Below are 18,671 nucleotides of genomic sequence, written 5' to 3' on the forward strand. Positions count from 1 at the left end.
AGTTTACCTTTTTATCTTGTTTCAAGTTACAAGCCCACCAACGGACCACTTGAATTTACCTTTCATCATGTTTCAGGCAACCAGTTCCAACCAATGAACAGTTCGAAATCACATTTTATTTTCTCGAAAATGTCATCCCCCAGTGTGTCTGGTCGAGGGGTGTCACTAAAAAGTTTTGTCCCTGTCAAACTATCGTTTCAAACCAATACGATAGCGGACAATCTTCTTCCCCAGTGAAACTAGATTCCCCTAGCGGAGTCGGATCCCTCTCTTCAATGAATTTGGGTATCCCGTTGTTGTTTCTTGTCTCAGTCAAATTATTTTTGTCGTCCTACATTCATAATTACATCACTAGCATTCGTAACATCTTAGGTCAAAATTGGTGCACTTTTGTATTTAAGTCTCTTCGATCCGTCAAATCAAAGATTCCATCTTCAAATCTCCGGACGAAGAAAACTAAAATAGGGGCATCTGTCATACCCCAATTTTTGACCTAAGATACCAGTGACACGTGTCTTTTAACATCGACTAATCTCAGCCTTTTTAAAATACCTCATATTTTGGCGAAAATTTCGGCAGAGAGGTATTTTAAAATACCTCATATTTGGTTCCAAGTCGGGCCCTCTTCTCTAAATTTTTATTTATTATTACTTTTAGTTGTTGTTATTATTATTATTATTATTATTATTATTATTATTATTATTATTATTATTATTATTATTATTATTATTATTATTATTATTATTATTATTATTTATTTTATATCAAAAGTCCAAAATTAAGTCCCAAAATATCCAAGCCAGCAAAAACAGCCTGTCATGTTCCCTTCATCCAAGCAAGGCAGTTCGTGTCGCCACTTTAAGAAACTCAATGTCTCAATCCCTCCCTATAAAAACAAGGTACCTGCATAACACAAGGGGAGGAGAATTTCGACACACAAATTTGCACAAGCCAATAAACTCCAGCACTACCATTTACACAAACTCAAACCAACAATATTGCAACTATCATCATCATCGAACCAAACCCACATAATCATAAGCCATAATCACAAACCCACATAATCATAAGCCATAATCACAAACCACACCAAACTGTCCACAACCTTGATCGTTTCAAACCTCAAACTAACCAATACAAACAGCCATTCACACAAACACATCAACATCATTCTGATCCGTACAACACAAATCAAAACACTAATCAGTCTCACAAACACACGCTAAGCCACAAAACAGCTGCACAAAAACGTCACAAATCCGACACAAACACCACAAATCAAGAATCCGAATAAAAAAAAAAGAAAGGGTAGTAACTTTCTTAAACTCTTAGATCTAAGGTTATATGTGTTGTTGTTGGAAATTTTAAGACCATAAACGAGTAGAGGAGAGTGAGTAGAAGAGAAAGCCGGAAAAAAATAAAAAAAAAGAGGAGTTTTTAACTCCGGCGCAGTGGCGCCGCCGCGAAAACTCGCCGGCCACCGCGCCAGACTTTCTCCGACCACCCACTCTTCCCGTCGGAAGAGATGAAGAAAAAAGAGAGAGATGAGAGCTTCTCTCTCTAAATTAGAGAGAGAAGGGAAATGAATGAAATGAAAAAAATACCGTCCCACAACCTATATATAAAGCTAAACCGGACCGGTTCAGCCTTTGAACCGGCCTGAACCGGTCCAACCCAAACCCATGGGCCTATATGCGCCCCCACCTTCCTTTTAAGCCCAGTTCTGTTTTTTTTCTTTACTGCACCCCCTTTTTATTTCCTGCACACCTCCAGCATCTAACTTTATTTATTTTGCATTAACATTCTCTTGCATTTTCATATTTTCTTTTGCATTTTATTCTTTTACTTCATGTTTATTTATATCATTATGCATATTTAAATTTTGTCATTAAATACACACCTCAATCCAAAGTGCTCTGATCCATTTTAGTTCTCATGCATTTTTATTTTATTTTCGCATTACATTCTATTATCTACTATTATCATATGTATATTTAAATTTTGTCATTAAATACACACTGAAGGTGAGAAAAACACAAGAAGGGGGGGTTGAATTGTGTTTTTGAAAAATTCTTCGTTTCTCCTAAAACTGAACACCCTTGATCAGAAGCTAAGTGAGACAGCTTCTGAAGTGATTATCAGAATCTATATGCAGCGGAATAAAACAGAGAAAGAGAAGAAGAACGACACAAACCAGTTATCCTGGTTCCTTCCACAATCCGGAAGTAGTCCAGTCCCCCTTGCACTTCCAAGGAGATTTCACTAAGAGTAATATCTGATTACAATTGCTCAAGCACACAAGCAAGAGACTTCCTTTGCTCAAGCACACAAGCAAGAGACTTCCTTTGCTCAAGAACACAATCAAGAGACTTCCTGCTCAAGCACAACTGCAAGAGACTTCTAACTAAACAAAATTACACAGAAAATTGTTTAAGATTGAACACTTGATATACAATCAGAGGTGCTCACAATACAAATCAGATACAGACTCAATGGACTTAAGAATTTCTAAGATATGACTTAAAGACACAGAAATTCTAAGTGAATGCAGAACAATTTCAGCAGAGGTTTGGCACTTGTAATAATGTTGTGAGTCATTTGTTCAGCATTGCCAATTCTCTAAGTCTTCACTCCTTTATATAGAGGTGTGAAAGAGACGTTGTGAAATTGCCAGCACATCAAAGAGTCGTTGTTGAAGCTTGATCTTTCACCTTTGATCTTTTGCCTGATTTGGTTGTTGTCCTAAGAAGAACCAACTTGAAATCCATTCCTTATCCAAAGGAACATCTATGCAGGCGAAACCGTATTCTGGAGCTGTTTTCTTGTCTTGTGATGAGTCAATATTTAGTCTATTTTTATGCATTATTTAGTTTCGTTTTAATTAGATTTAGTTTTATTTTATTTAAATATTATTTCCCTTTTGAGATAGTTTACTGCAAATTGCATATTTTATATTTTAGGAACGAATATATGATGGAAGGTGTCTTGGAGCAAAAGAAAGGAGTCTGGAGCTGATTTGGAACGAAAATACAAAAGATTCAGAACAAAAATATAAAGCCCCTAAGTTAGAAGCTTGGCATGGCCCGTGCCAACATGTGGCACGGCCGTGCCACCTCTCAGGATGCCTTTTGCTGCTTTTGCTTGAAGCCCAAGTTACCCTGTTTTAGTTTTACCGAATAGCCCTTGTAGTTGCTTAGATTTTAAGTCAATTGTAAAGCTATAAATAGAGTAGCTCTCCATCACAAATATTCATCTTTTGTTCTTGGAATAAAAGTTCACTTTTATATTATTGTTCTTTTATATTACTGTTTTCTCTCTTCTTCCCCCATGTCTACAATGAACGTTAGTGAGTAGACTTCTTTGTCTTGGGATTGTTGGAGAAGTCTAATGACATAATCCTAACAAACCAAGCTTTAACCCTAATTCTATGTAGCCGTAATTTCTAATTTAGATTCACCGTTTTAACATGAATTAACAATTATCAAACTGTGGAAGCGAAAGCGGAGGGTTTGATAATTGTTAATCCATTATCCCAAACATCAATTCATAAAGCGAGAGCGGAGCTTTGATGTTGGAACAAGTGAATCTAGACAATAATTGCAAGACAGTGAAATAGTCCTTGCAATTATTGAGACACAGGTAGTTTCAATCCTTATAAGCATCTTCTAGTAATCAAGTCAGCGAAATAGGCTTGGTTACTAGAAGTAAACTCTCACCGGACTTTCATCGGAAAGGTGAGGGGCTAAAGGGAAACCGGTCTTAAGAAATTACGGTGTAAACCATGGAATTAGAAGTTAAAGTCTTGTCTAGTGAAAGATTTGTTATTGTGACAAACCAATAATCCCAAGGCTCTTTTATTATTATTGTTATTTACCTTCAGCAATTAAACCCCCTTTTTATAAGCTTTCTTCTCTTCTAATCATTCTCTAAAAGTTGATTGAATTCACAACTCCCTAGCGGAACGATACTCTTTCTTACTACTATTACTTCGATAGGCCGTGCGCTTGCGGTTTGGCCCTATCAAGTTTTTGGCGCCGTTGCCGGGGAGTTGTTGCAATTTGATTAACTTTTTTTTAACGATTAGACTGAAAAAAAAAATCTTTTTTCGTTATTTTATTTTATTTTATATTTCTTTCTGAAAAAAAAAATCTTTTCCGTTATTTTATCCTATTTTATTTTATTGTGTTTCTTTTTATATTTCTTTCAAAAAAAAAACATATATATATATATATATATATATATATATATATATATATAATATATTATTTCCTCTTTTATTATTATTTTATTTTTATTTTAAAAAAAAAATCTTTTGCTTTATCTTATTTTATTTTATTTCTTTCTCTATTTCTTCTTTTTCCTTTAACTTCTTGGGAAGATAATAACGATATGACTAAGGAACGCTCTCTCAATGAGTATGCAATCCCATCTTCAAATGAGTCATACCATGCTATTGTGTACCCAACGGTTGAGGACAATTTTGAAATAGAACCTGCACTTGTTCACTTAGTGCAGCAAAATCAATTTTTCGGATCACCCACTGAGGATCCGAATTTTCATATTTCAACCTTTTTAAGACTCAGTGGAACCTTGAATGCAAACCAAGAGGCCGTAAGGCTGCACCTCTTTCCTTTCTCCTTAGGGGGTAGAGCTAGTGCTTGGTTTCATTCATTGGAAATTGGTTCTATCTTTTCATGGCAACAAATGAAGCAAGTTTTTCTTGCCCGATTCTTTCCCTATTCTAAAACAATCCAATTAAGGATTCAAATCACACAATTCACTCAAAAAGATGGAGAATCTCTTTACGATGCGTGGGAGCGTTTCAAAGAAATGCTTAGACTTTGTCCCCATCATGGTTTAAAGAATTGGCTTATTATTCACATTTTTTATAATGGTCTTTTGTATACCACAAAAATTTATGTTGATGCAGCTGCAGGTGGAGCTTTAATGAACAAGAATTACACAGAAGCATACGCCTTGATTGAAGACATGGCTCAAAATCATTACGAGTGGACCGACGAGAGAGCCATCATTAATTCTTCACCCTCCAAAAAGGAGGCAGGTATGTATGAAGTCTCTAACTATGATCACCTTGCCGTTAAGATTGATGCATTAACCCAAAAATTTGAAGAAATAAATGTTAGTGTCATCTCTTCTTCTTCTTCTGCATCTCCTTCTTGTGAAATTTGTGGTGTATTTGGCCATTTTGGCATTGATTGCAAACTAGGTAGTGTTGTTAGAAGTCCTGAGCAAGTAAACCATGCTCAATATAATCAAGGGTTTAGAAACAACCAAAATTCTTTTCAAACCCCTCAAAATCTTTTTGGACAACAACCAACACCACCCAGTTATGCAAACAGCCAAAGAGTCCCTCAAAAATCCAGCTTGGAACTTTTTTTAGAAAATTTTTATATAAATCAATCCGAGCAGCTCCAAGAGCTTGAAAATCAAACTGAATTTTTGAAGGACTCTATTGCCAAACTTACATCAAAAGAAGACTCCATAGTTACTCACAGTAAGATGCATGAGACTCAGACTTCTCAAGTACCCCAACAGGTGGCTACTTCCTCACAATCCTCCGAAGTCCTCCTAGACCAAACCGAAACCAACCCCAAAAACCATATAAGTGCTATTACTCTTAGGGATGGTAAACAATTAGAGGACCCCGTTGTGAAAATTAAGAACAATGAAGGAGAGATAGGGAGTGATGAGCCTCAAAGTGAGAAAGCCATAGGAGAGAATGAAAAGCCATTCGTTTCACCATCTCATGAGCATGAAATTCCATTAACACAAGGGTTTGATGAGTCCAAGTTAGATGAGCAGTTTATGAATATTATTGAAATACTTCCAAACAAATTGCCACCTAAACTTAAGAATCTAGGAAGCTTTTCCCTACCTTGTGTCATAGGATCTGAAACTATAGACAAAGTCATGTGTGATTTAGGAGAGAATGTTAGTTTGATGCCATTGTCCCTTTCTGAAAGATTGGGTATAGGATAGATAAACCACTTTCTAAACCGTCAAGCTAATGACTCTAAACGAGCGCTTCGTGGGAGGCAACCCACGTATTTAATTGTTTTTGTTTGTTTGTTTTTCCTTGTTTTAAGTTGTTTTGTAGATACTTGTCCAAGATGATGCAAAGAGAAAAAAAAAACAATTTGAAAAAAAAAAATTTAAAAAAAAAAAATTAAAAAAAAAAGTTTTGTGCCTAAATTCCAGAGGCTAGGCACGGCCCGTGCCTATGGTGGCACGGCCGTGCCTAAAAAAATAAAAAATAAAAAAATATTTTAAAAAAAAAAAATTTCAAAAAAAAAAAAAAATTTTAGGGAAGAAGATTGCTGGCTCAGATGATGATGCAAGGTGGAAGAAATCAACAGTCATGAACCATGACATCAAATTCAAAGATACCAAATAGGTATAAAACTCTTATCTCTAGACCTATATCTGCTTGCAGGTACCCTGATGTAATACTATGATTACACTAGAGATACTATGGTTAGATTGTTGAACACATTGACTTGCACCATATGGAGTAGGAAATAGGTAGGGATGATGAGGATTAATGAACTGTTTATGTTGTGGGCTATGCTGTATAACCATCATATTAACATTTGCTATTATTTGCATGATTATCTTGTTTCAATTGTTAAAAAGAAACAGGATGATAAGGATGATATAATGGTAGGTGGAATCATCACTTTTATTGCTAGGAAGTTTGGGGTGAGTGTGAATTAAGGGATCAAGAGGATAGAGGGGAACTATTATCTAGACTTATTTACTACTTTGTCCTTCCTTAGAACTCATGACCCTACTCACAATTACCAATATGAATGGAAAATTATTAGAGCTTATTGTTTGATTATTCTATCTAATCCGGACTTAAATAATTTGGAGGTGGTGGAAAATTTGCTTTATGTTGGTACTAACCCACAAGTACATAATGATGGTGATGATGGTGGTGATAAAGCGGAGGTAGGTGCAAACTTGCACCATGAACAAGAAGCCGGTGGAAGCTATAATGATGAACGGCGGGCATGGATGCAAACCAAAGTTCAAAGAATAAAGCACCGAGCAACAAAGACAAGGTGTTGAAAGAACCAATGTCCAAAGGAGCAATCGAATAAATGAATAAAACAATCAAATGCTCTGAAACATGATGCAACACCTTCACCTCCAAAGTCCACTATGGACCTCAATAAAATCGTGAGCTTTCCTCTTCCTCTACTATTCTCTATTCTAATTCTTCTTCTTCTTCTTCTTCTTCTTCTTCTTCTTCTTCTTCATCATCATCTTCTTCTTCTTCTTCTCTTTTCTTTTCTTTTCTTTTGAATCATTGAGGACAATGCTTCTCCTAAGTGTGGGGGGGGGGGGGGGGGGGGGGCTAATAAAGTGTCTAGAGTCGTAGTGTTCCCAAACTCCCTTGAACTTTATTCTTTTGTTTTGTTTTTATAGCAAGAGGCATGATTAGTAGCTTGTTTTTAATGTAAAATATGGCATAAAATTTTTTGTTTTGTCTCTTCTTTAAAAGTTGTTTCTTGTACATGAAAGTAGTTTCTTGTGTTTCTTATGTTCTTGCTATACCCATATCATGTTTTATTGTGAAATTCTCCGATGAGAAAAGCACTCGGTTGCAATCCTTGAGCAAATGTATGAATAGGTATTTTAAGGAACACGTTCTATCTTTAGTGTTAACTTAGACCCTTTAAAGTCTTAAGAGTAAAAGTAGTATAAGTTTGTGTGGGAAATTAATCTATGTTCTTAATTGTTATATCCTTAATTGTTAAAGTTAAAATGGGGCGGGAGAATGGCACCAACATGTGGGGGAAAGGACAATCCCTAACTTCCTAATTGTGGTGGTGACTCCCTAATTTGAACCTAAAGTGAAACAAATTCATCAATGCTAGGGGGAAAGGACAATTACATCCAAAAAGACTTCCTACGCGGAGATGAAACAAATAATAATTTTGCAGCACTGCTTAGGGTGATTTTGAATCTAGGGGGAAAGGACAATTACATCCGAGAAGACTTCCTACGAGGATAGATAGCCCCTAAGCATCTGCAGCCCCTTGTGCTTAATTGTTAATCTAATCTAATTTTAACTTAAATTCCCATCACTCTTATATGAAATGAAGAAAGGACTTTTCTCGGTTACTTTAGCACTAAGGATAGAACCTATTCCTCATAATATCTGTCTTATACAGGAGCAAGAAAAGGGTTGGACTGCACACACACACACTCACTTGAGACTTGATGTTGGGTAGAATAGGTTCACGAGAAGTATTTGAAATTGTAATTAGTGTACTTAAAGCAAAGCCTTTCTTTTGAGACATGTGTTCTTAATATTGCCATAATAATCTTTTGTTGCTGCTATGTCTGCTGCCTTTTGCTTGAGGACAAGCAAAGATTCAAGTGTGGGGGAGTTTGATGAGTCTATATTTAGTCTATTTTTATGCATTATTTAGTTTCGTTTTAATTAGATTTAGTTTTATTTTATTTAAATATTATTTCCCTTTTGAGATAATTTACTACAAATTGCATATTTTATATTTTAGGAACGAATATATGATGGAAGGTGTCTTGGAGCAAAAGAAAGGAGTCTGGAGCTGATTTGGAACGAAAATACAAAAGATTCAGAACAAAAATATAAAGCCCCCAAGTCAAAAGCTTGGCACGGCCCGTGCCAACATGTGGCATGGCCGTGCCACCTCTCAGGATGCCTTTTGCTGCTTTTGCTTGAAGCCCAAGTTACCTTGTTTTAGTTTTACCGAATAGCCCTTGTAGTTGCTTAGATTTTAAGTCAATTGTAAAGCTATAAATAGAGTAGCTCTCCATCACAAATATTCATCTTTTGTTCTTGGAATAAAAGTTCACTTTATATTATTGTTCTTTTATATTACTGTTTTCTCTCTTCTTCCCCCATGTCTACAATGAACGTTAGTGAGTAGACTTCTTTGTCTTGGGATTGTTGGAGAAGTCTAATGACATAATCCTAACAAACCAAGCTTTAACCCTAATTCTATGTAGCCGTACTTTCTAATTTAGATTCACCGTTTTAACATGAATTAACAATTATCAAACTGTGGAAGCGAAAGCGGAGGGTTTGATAATTGTTAATCCATTATCCCAAACATCAATTCATAAAGCGAGAGCGGAGCTTTGATGTTGGAACAAGTGAATCTAGACAATAATTGCAAGACAGTGAAATAGTCCTTGCAATTATTGAGACACAGGTAGTTTCAATCCTTATAAGCATCTTCTAGTAATCAAGTCAGCGAAATAGGCTTGGTTACTAGAAGTAAACTCTCACCGGACTTTCATCGGAAAGGTGAGGGGCTAAAGGGAAACCGGTCTTAAGAAATTACGGTGTAAACCATGGAATTAGAAGTTAAAGTCTTGTCTAGTGAAAGATTTGTTATTGTGACAAACCAATAATCCCAAGGCTCTTTTATTATTATTGTTATTTACCTTCAGCAATTAAACCCCCTTTTTATAAGCTTTCTTCTCTTCTAATCATTCTCTAAAAGTTGATTGAATTCACAACTCCCTAGCGGAACGATACTCTTTCTTACTACTATTACTTCGATAGGCCGTGCGCTTGCGGTTTGGCCCTATCATCTTGTAGCGTGGACACAAAACAGAGTAGTGGAGAAGGTGGTTGTACAGTTCGTACGAAGTACAATGTCAACGCTTTCGTCCAAAAATTGCAAGCACATGTCTTCAAACACTTTTGAAATGACCGTTGCAAAATTCCACTGATCTTTTGATGTGTTTTCGAATCCAATAGACAGCTTTTGCATTGATGATTCTTCAATCCTTGAATCTTTGCAAATCTAGTTGATCTTCAGTTTCTGGTGAAATGGCTTCTGATGAGGCAGCTTCTGCAGCTTCTGATGATGCAGCTTCTGATGATTCAGCTTCTGATGATGCAGCTTCTGATGATGTGGCTTATGGACCTCTTGTCTTCTGGAGCATTATTCTTCAGGAGCACTTTACTAACTTCAGGAGCGGCTTTACTTTAGGAGCGCTTTTCTTCTTCAGGAGCGAATTGCCTTCAGGAGCACTAAGCTTCATTTTGTGTAGATTCCTTTAGCTCTTCATTTGCTCATTCAGAACCAATAAATGATGTAACTTTTTAATTATGATCCTGTACACTTGAACAAATATTAGCTAGTCCAATTTACAATTTTTAATACGTTGTTATCATCAAAACTCTTTAAGGTTTATTGTTAAACACATTTTGTTCCAACAATCTCCCCCTTTTTGATGATGACAAACAATAGTATTTAAAAATTGATCAATTGTTGTTAACCTAATTAACAAGTTGACTTTGGGGTCCTGAGGTTTGTAAGCTCAGAATCTGAGGTTTGTAAGCTCAAACTCCCCCTGAGTCTGATAGTCTTTAAGGTGAGGTTTGTAAGCTCCCCCTAAGTTCTATCCAGGTTAATTAAATTCATTTTACGCACAGTTAAAATTATCAGAGCTTAAAAAAAAATTGAATCATTGAAAGAATTAACTAATAGATAAGAATAATGGTTCAATTAATTTTACTTGAATTTTGATACTCCTTCTTTCGTTCATAGCTTATACCATTAAGGTAAAAATGATAGAAGTTTTTCAAAAAATTTCAAATATCACTAATGGGGCTCAGAGCCTTTAAATACTTGTCACATATACTCCCCCTTTTGTCATTATCAAAAAAAAATAAAAATAAAAGAAAATAAGCATATAAGACAAAAAAATGTGAGAAAAACTCAAACATGAAGAGAGTATAATAAGTAAATAACTCGATAAATTAGAGCAATGTATATAAACAGACTATCCAGGCATAAATGAATCAGAACCAGTTAAGCAATCAGAAACATTAAGCATTCAGAAGCATTAAGAATTAAAGCAAGACAGTTTCAGAAGCAAAGACTAAGAATTTAAAACAAACAACAAACAAAAGATAACACTAAGGTGTGCAACTAAGGGTTGGTTTGTTGTTGTTTCTTCATCTTCTCCATTTCTTCAGTTTTCTTCTGCAACAGTTCTTCAAGATATTGTTGCCTCTGGAGAAGAGCCTGTTCCCTGTCTCTAGCCTCTTTATTCTGATGTGCCATCTGTTGCCTCAGAAGCTTAAACATCCTTGCGTCTCTGGTCAAGTAGTCCATTTCTGAGAAGAACGGCTTGTTTTCCAGGAGCAGTGTAGGACTTCTAACTCTGAGACTTTGCTTCAGATGCTCCATAAGCCTTCTGACTGAAGCTTGCTTGATTCTGATGCACTTAGCCTTTATATCTTCTATCAACTCAGCAGCTTGGTTCTGAAGTGATGCCCATGAGTCTTCATATGCATTGGTGAGATCAATTGTCCTTCTTTGATCCACCAGATTATGCATTTGAGAGAGAATCGTGAGTAGCTCAGCATTAATATATCCAGATTCCAGGATGTTTGGGGGTGGTTGTTCAAGGGTTTCAAGATCAGAATCACTAAGTGTGTTATCTTGAACAAAGATGGGTTCTGGAATTGTGATGTGTTGAGGTTGGGTTGAGGATGATGGTTGTTCAGAAGCAGTTTGTGAGGTGGAGGTCGAGGCTTGGAGATTGACTTGGACATTGTCAATATCCATGGGTGTGTGTTGGGGAGAGGATTCAGGTTGTGGTTCAGGTTGTTGGTTAGATTGAGTTGGTGATTGAACGTTGGGTTGGGGGTCAGTTTCAGTTACTGGTGATTGTTGTTGTGGGGGTGATGTGGGTTTGTGTGGTTCAGGTGGTTGTTGATGGGGGCTTTCTGAAACAACATTTTCAGAGGCAACTGCTTCTGGAGTTGTTTCAGAGGCTTTCTCAGTGTTAGGTTCAACATTGGGTAGCTCACCTGAGTAGTGGAGAGCAAGATTGTCTAGGACAGTAGTATCTTCTGCTTGCTCAGTTGTTGTTGGTGAGAAGGGTAAGATGGAGGTAGAGGTGACTGGAATCTGACATACCTTGACTGTAGTTTCAGCTTCTGAAGTGGTAGCACCAGGTGCTTTCAGAACCGCTTCTGAAGCTTTAACAGCTACTTCCTTGACTTCTTCAGACTTCTGCTTGAAGATAGGCTCTGATCTGTCCTTACTTCTTTTCTTCTCCATTATTTCTGCTAATTTAAAATCAGCAATTTCCTTAGCCATTCTGGCCTTGGCAGGAGTCGGCTCAATAGTAGATGTTTTCATTTCAACAGGTGCCCTTTTCTTCTTCAGCTTGGGCTCTGCTTCTTCCTTTTCTATTTCATCCAAAGCTTCATCCAGTTTTTCCTTGTGATAAACTGTTTCAGCTTTCCCCCTCTTTCTTTTAACATCCTTCTTTTGCTTGCCCTTATCTGTAGCAGTTTCTGATGCAGTAGCACCCTTAACTTTCTTTCCTTTTCCAGGAGCAGCTTCCTTCTGAGGGCTTGCATTTTCTTCTGAGACGTACTCAGTTACTAATTTAGCTAAGTATTCAGGATTACTTTCCTCAAAGATGGAAGGAAAGTCCCTGATAATCTCAGTTTCTGCAGTTGTCATCTCTAACCACTTCTCATCTTTAGAGACTTCCTTGATAACCTTCATAGAGCATAAGCTCCTGCTACTGATAGTCCTTTAAGCAGTAGAGACTTCGAAGCATCTATCAGAAGCACTCCTTGTCCTCTTTAAGAACTCCACCACCCTTCCTTGATGAAAGATCTCAGATAGCAATCTTCCATAGGGCACTTGTTTCCTTCCTCTAACAATGCCTTCATTTATAGCCCAGCAGAGATGATCCATTACATATCTTGGGAAGTTTATCTTCTCCAAAACAGCCATGAAGTATATTGCTAGCTTCTGTTGGTTGTTGGCTTGGTCAGACCCTCCTGCTCTTTGAAAGAAGCAATCATTACTGAATTTCACTAACATCCTGTTGTGAATTTCCATTTCAGAAGGCTTAGCATCTTTGTTCCCACCCAGAAGAGTGTTGTAGTAGCCGTTGAGCAGGACATCTTCCTTCTTGACTATTTCCTGAAATCTTCCCTCTGCATTCACTCTACAAGCTTTGGCTATAACATTCTCAGTGATGGTTATAGGAATGCCCATCACTTCAGACCTTATTTCCAAGCTTTCAAAGGAGGTAGGATTCATTTCCACCGTCATTTTTCCCTTCTTTGAAGCTGCTTGTTTACCCACGACCTTTGCAGGCTTCCCATTGTACACTTCAGCCTTTAACCAGAAGTCTTTGACCAGGTTCACATATGTTGGCCCATTCAGCATTTTGAAGTACTCAGACAGCTTCTGAGTTTTTATCACTCCTTCCATGTTCACCTTGTACTTCTTAAGTGAAGCGAAGTCCACCGGTGATTCTACTTGAACTATTAAGGATTTCCATGGAATATCCATAGTCTTCTCTTTGTAGACGAACCCAGATTCTGATGCGCCTTGCATGTTTGAAGTAGATTCTGAAACTTTTGAGCTTGATGATGCCATTTGATGATGATTGAAGAAGATTTGAAGAAGATGATGAGTTTAGGGTTCTAGGTTTGAGAGAAAGCGCCTACTTCGCAAAAGGTTGGAAAGCAAATGTGTTTGTTGTGAGTGAGTAGTGTGTGAATTGACAAAGTGTTAAAAGTAAAACGATTGCAATTCAAAAGAGACAGATAAACATAACATTAATGACAAAATTGGGGGCGCGTGAAAAGTACTTTCAAAGCTATTAAATCATCATTGCCCTTTTAGTTATACACCAATACATACAGGTCACGTCAGAAGTTCTCAGAGTAACTACCAAGTTAGTGGGCCAGAAGTTACCTTAAAAAGTAACTCCCAACGTTTCCACTAATTCAACTATTCAGAAGCAAAAAATCCAGCTTCTGGACTTCAGATGCTGACGTCATCATCAGAAGTGAGTTTTCCTCAGAATCTCAATAAAGAGCTTCTGATGGACTACTGCTTCTGAACTAACTTCAGAACCTAAAATCCTATTCAAAAGCAAGCAACCTTTAATTAGACACGTAGTGCATGTTCAAATTTTCTTTATAAAATCAAATCTTTCAACAGTTAAAGGCTTAGTAAATATATCAGCCCATTGATTTTCAGTATCAATGAATTGTATATCTAAAATTCCTTTTTGAACATAATCTCTGATAAAATGGTGTTTGATTTCAATGTGCTTAGCTCTTGAATGCAAAATTGGATTTTTAGACAAACAAATAACAGCAGTATTATCACAATAAATGGGAATACTGTTAGTAGTTATCTGATAGTCTTCCAACTGATGTTTCATCCAAAGTAGTTGTGTATAACAACTTGCAGCTGAAATGTATTCTGCTTCTGCTGTAGACATAGCAATAGTTGTTTGTCTTTTGCTAGCCCAGGATATAAGATTATCACCCAGAAATTGACAATTGCCACTGGTTGACTTTCTTTCAATCCTATCACCAGCATAATCAGCATCACAGAATCCAATTAGCTTATAATCTAAGGATTTCCTATAAAGGAGTCCAAGATTAGTTGTTCCTTTCAAATACCTGAAGATTCTCTTGACAGCAGTCATATGAGATTCTCTAGGATCTGGTTGAAATCTTGCACACATGCATACACTGAATAAAATATCTGGCCTAGATGCAGTGAGGTATAACAAAGAACCAATCATACCTCTGTACAGCTTCTGATCTACTTTAGCTCCTTCATCTTCTTTGCTTAAGGTTCACGTAGGGTGCATTGGAGTGTTCATCACTTTACAATCTTCAAGCTTTAACTTCTTCAGAAGCTCCTTTTTATACTTTGATTGATGAACATAGACTCCATCTTTGCATTGATTAATTTGAATGCCCAAGTAGAACTTCAGCTCTCCCATCATGCTCATTTCAAATTCATCCTGCATTAACTTAGAAAATTCCTTGCAAAGAGATGCATTAGTAGAACCAAATATTATATCATCAATATATATTTGAACAACAAGAATGATCTTGTTCTTCTTGGACTATCTTTGTTTCCAATGATTAGCTCCTCAGGGTGTGAAGACTTGTGTTTGAAAGTGTTTCTGGGAGGATCTTCTTGATGTGAGCCATCTTGTGCTTCATCAGAAGCAGTTTCATCTTGCGCTTCTGATGTGGGTTCAGCTTCTGGACTTTCTTTAGATTCAGCTATCTGATCAGGTTCTGGAGTAGCTTCAGGAACCTGTTTCTCTGCCACACTTTCATCTTGCTTTGAAGTTTTATCTTCAAGCTCTTTGTCATCAAATTTAACATGCATAGATTCTTCAACACAGAGTGTCTCTGAATTATACACTCTGTATGCCTTTGACCTTTCAGAGTAACCTAAGAAGATTCCTCTTTGGGCCTTGGCATCAAATTTCTTTAGGTAGAGCTTGTTGTTCAGAATGTAACATGTACATCCAAATTGATGAAAGTAAGAGATATTGGGTTTTCTTCCTTTAAAGAGTTCATATGCCGTTTTCTCCAAAATCGGTCTAATATAGATCATGTTTTGAACATAACATGTTGTATTCACTGCTTCTGCCCAAAAATGTTTAGCCAAATTGTTTTCATGGATCATGGTTCTGGCCATTTCTTGTAAAGTTCTATTCTTTCTCTCTACAACCCCATTTTGTTGTGGAGTTCTAGGAGAAGAGAATTCATGGATAATTCCATGTTTTTCACAAAAAGCTTCAAATGGCTCATTTTCAAATTCTCCACCATGATCACTTCTGATTTTCAAAATCTTTGACTCTTTTTCAGTTTGAATCAGTGCGCAGAAGTTGCTGAATACATCATATGCATGATCCTTACTTTTCACGAATTTCACCCAAGTCCATCTGCTGTAATCATCAACAATGACTAATCCATATCTACTTCCATACAAGGATGCAGTACTCACTGGTCCAAATAAGTCAATATGAAGTAGTTCTAAGGGTCTTGAGGTTGAAACAATGTCTTTGGATTTAAAAGATGATTTCATAATTTTTCCTCTCTGACATGCACCACATAGTGCATCTGAATGATAGTCAAAGTCTGGTAGCCCTTTGACAAGTTGTAACTTACTAAGCTTAGAGATTAACCTCCAGTTAGCATGTCCCAACCTTCTGTGCCACATCCATTTCTTATCATTCACTGATAGAAGGCAAATCACCTTCTGATCAGCCAGTTCAAAAAAATTGATTTTATAGACATTGTCAACTCTCTTTCCCTTGAACACAATGGATTTGTCTTCCTTGTTGATTACTGTACAGTTGGTTTTCTCAAAAAGCACATCATAACCATTATCACAAAATTGACTAATGCTCAAAAGGTTATGTTCAAGACCATCTACCAACCATACATTATTAATTGAGGTAGAGGAATTACCAATAGTTCCTGTACCTATGATCTTGCCTGACTGGTTGCCTCCAAACTTCACATTTCCTCCCTCTTTCATTGTTAGGCTAAGGAACATGGACTTCTCTCCTGTCATGTGTCTTGAGCAACCGCTGTCTAGGTACCATGATTTTTGCTTTGGCACTGCTCTTAGACATACCTCATTTTCATCTTCTGAGTCTGAATCTGATCCAGCTTCTGAAGTTGCTGTTGCTACCAACCCAACAGCTACCTTTGCATCTTCATCAGCTTCCTCTTTGTCAGATCTAGATTCACTTCCTAAATCATCCCAGGTTGTCATTAAACTCCGCTTAATCTGCTTCTTGTATTTGCTTGGTTTGAACGTTGATTTCTTTGACTTGTCCTTTGATTTCTCTTTCTGAAGATCAGGGCATTCAGCAATGAAGTGTCCAGGCTTCTTACAGTTGAAGCATCCCTTCTGATCTTCTTTCCTTGAGCTTCTGAAGTTACCCCTTCTGGCTTGAAACTTTCTGTTCTTCTTGGCCAGATACTGAAGTCTGCTTGAGAGCATAGCCATCTCAGCAGGATCTGGTTCAGAATCTGAACTTGATTGATCTTCCTCTTCAGATTCAACCACTTTGAGCGCTTTTGATGACTTGCCTTTGGATGGAAGAGCTATTGATTTACTCTTCTTAGTAGACTCATGTTCATTAAGACTTATCTCATGAACTTTGAGAGAACTAACAAGATCTTCGACACTTAAAGTGTTTAACTCTTTAGCTTCCTCAATGGCAGTCACTTTTGGTCTCCATCTGGCAGGCAAGCTTCTGAGTATCTTGCTTACATGATCAGAAGCAACATAGCTCTTTTTCATCATCCTTCATCTTGAATAACTCATACTGATGTACAAGCATGAGAACCTTTGCTTCTTTGACTTTCTTGCTGCCTTCGTAGTTTGAACAGAGAGAAGCAAACATAGCTTTGGCAGTGGATTTGTCACTCATCTTCATGTACTCTGCTTTAGGAATAGCAGTGACAAGAGCTCCTCTGATAATATGATGCTTCTTGTAGAGTTTCTTCAGCTCAGGAGTATGTTTCTTTCTATCCACAGCAGCTCCTTCTTCATCAAGAACTAAGTCACCAACACCATCTTCTAGTATATCCCATAATTCTTCATCTAAGCTCATGATATAACTATAGAAGTTGGTTTTCCACCAAGAAAATTCTTCAGCATCTCCATTGAACTTTGGAATCTTTCCAACACTGGATTTCTTACTATCACTATAATCATGTGAAGCAGTTTTATAGCTAGTATCATCAGAACCAGTAGGAGTTGGAATAGGACCAGACATGTTTTTCTCAGATCTTTGACTGTTACACGGTTAAGTGAGACACAACAGACCAGGGCTCTGATACCAATTGAAGGTGAGAAAAACACAAGAAGGGGGGGTTGAATTGTGTTTTTGAAAAATTCTTCGTTTCTCCTAAAACTGAAACACTTGATCAAGACCTAAGTGAGACAGCTTCTGAAGTGATTATCATAATCTATATGCAGCGGAATAAAACAGAGAAAGAGAAGAAGAACGACACAAAGCAGTTATCCTGGTTCCTTCCACAATCCGGAAGTAGTCCAGTCCCCCTTGCACTTCCAAGGAGATTTCACTAAGAGTAATATCTGATTACAATTGCTCAAGCACACAAGCAAGAGACTTCCTTTGCTCAAGCACACAAGCAAGAGACTTCCTTTGCTCAAGAACACAATCAAGAGACTTCCTGCTCAAGCACAACTGCAAGAGACTTCTAACTAAACAAAATTACACAGAAAATTGTTTAAGATTGAACACTTGATATACAATCAGCGGTGCTTACAATACAAATCAGATACAGACTCAATGGACTTAAGAATTTCTAAGATATGACTTAAAGACATAGAAATTCTAAGTGAATGCAGAACAATTTCAGCAGAGGTTTGGCACTTGTAATAATGTTGTGAGTCGTTTGTTCAGCATTGCCAATTCTCTAAGTCTTCACTCCTTTATATAGAGGTGTGAAAGAGACGTTGTGAAATTGCCAGCACATCAAAGAGTCGTTGTTGAAGCTTGATCTTTCACCTTTGATCTTTTGCCTGATTTGGTTGTTGTCCTAAGAAGAACCAATTTGAAATCCATTCCTTATCCAAAGGAACATCTATGCAGGCGAAACCGTATTCTAGAGCTGTTTTCTTGTCTTGTAGCGTGGACACAAAACAGAGTAGTGGAGAAGGTGGTTGTACAGTTCGTACGAAGTACAATGTCAACGCTTTCGTCCAAAAATTGCAAGCACATGTCTTCAAACACTTTTGAAATGACCATTGCAAAATTCCACTGATCTTTTGATGTGTTTTCGAATCCAATAG

General features: G+C 37.1%; 1 non-coding gene across 1 annotated transcript; it reads right to left on the bottom strand.

Annotated features, from left to right (window-relative positions):
• Positions 1-4,752: 4,752 nt before the first annotated feature.
• LOC146914399 (small nucleolar RNA R71) lies at positions 4,753-4,859 on the bottom strand. Its single transcript, XR_015017136.1, has one exon. It is a non-coding gene; the product is annotated as a small nucleolar RNA R71 (small nucleolar RNA).
• Positions 4,860-18,671: the final 13,812 nt, after the last annotated feature.

Source organism: Medicago sativa, chromosome 6 (genome assembly GCF_051527215.1).
Source record: "Medicago sativa cultivar Bolivia chromosome 6, Bolivia_mono, whole genome shotgun sequence".
Classification (NCBI taxonomy): domain Eukaryota; kingdom Viridiplantae; phylum Streptophyta; class Magnoliopsida; order Fabales; family Fabaceae; genus Medicago; species Medicago sativa.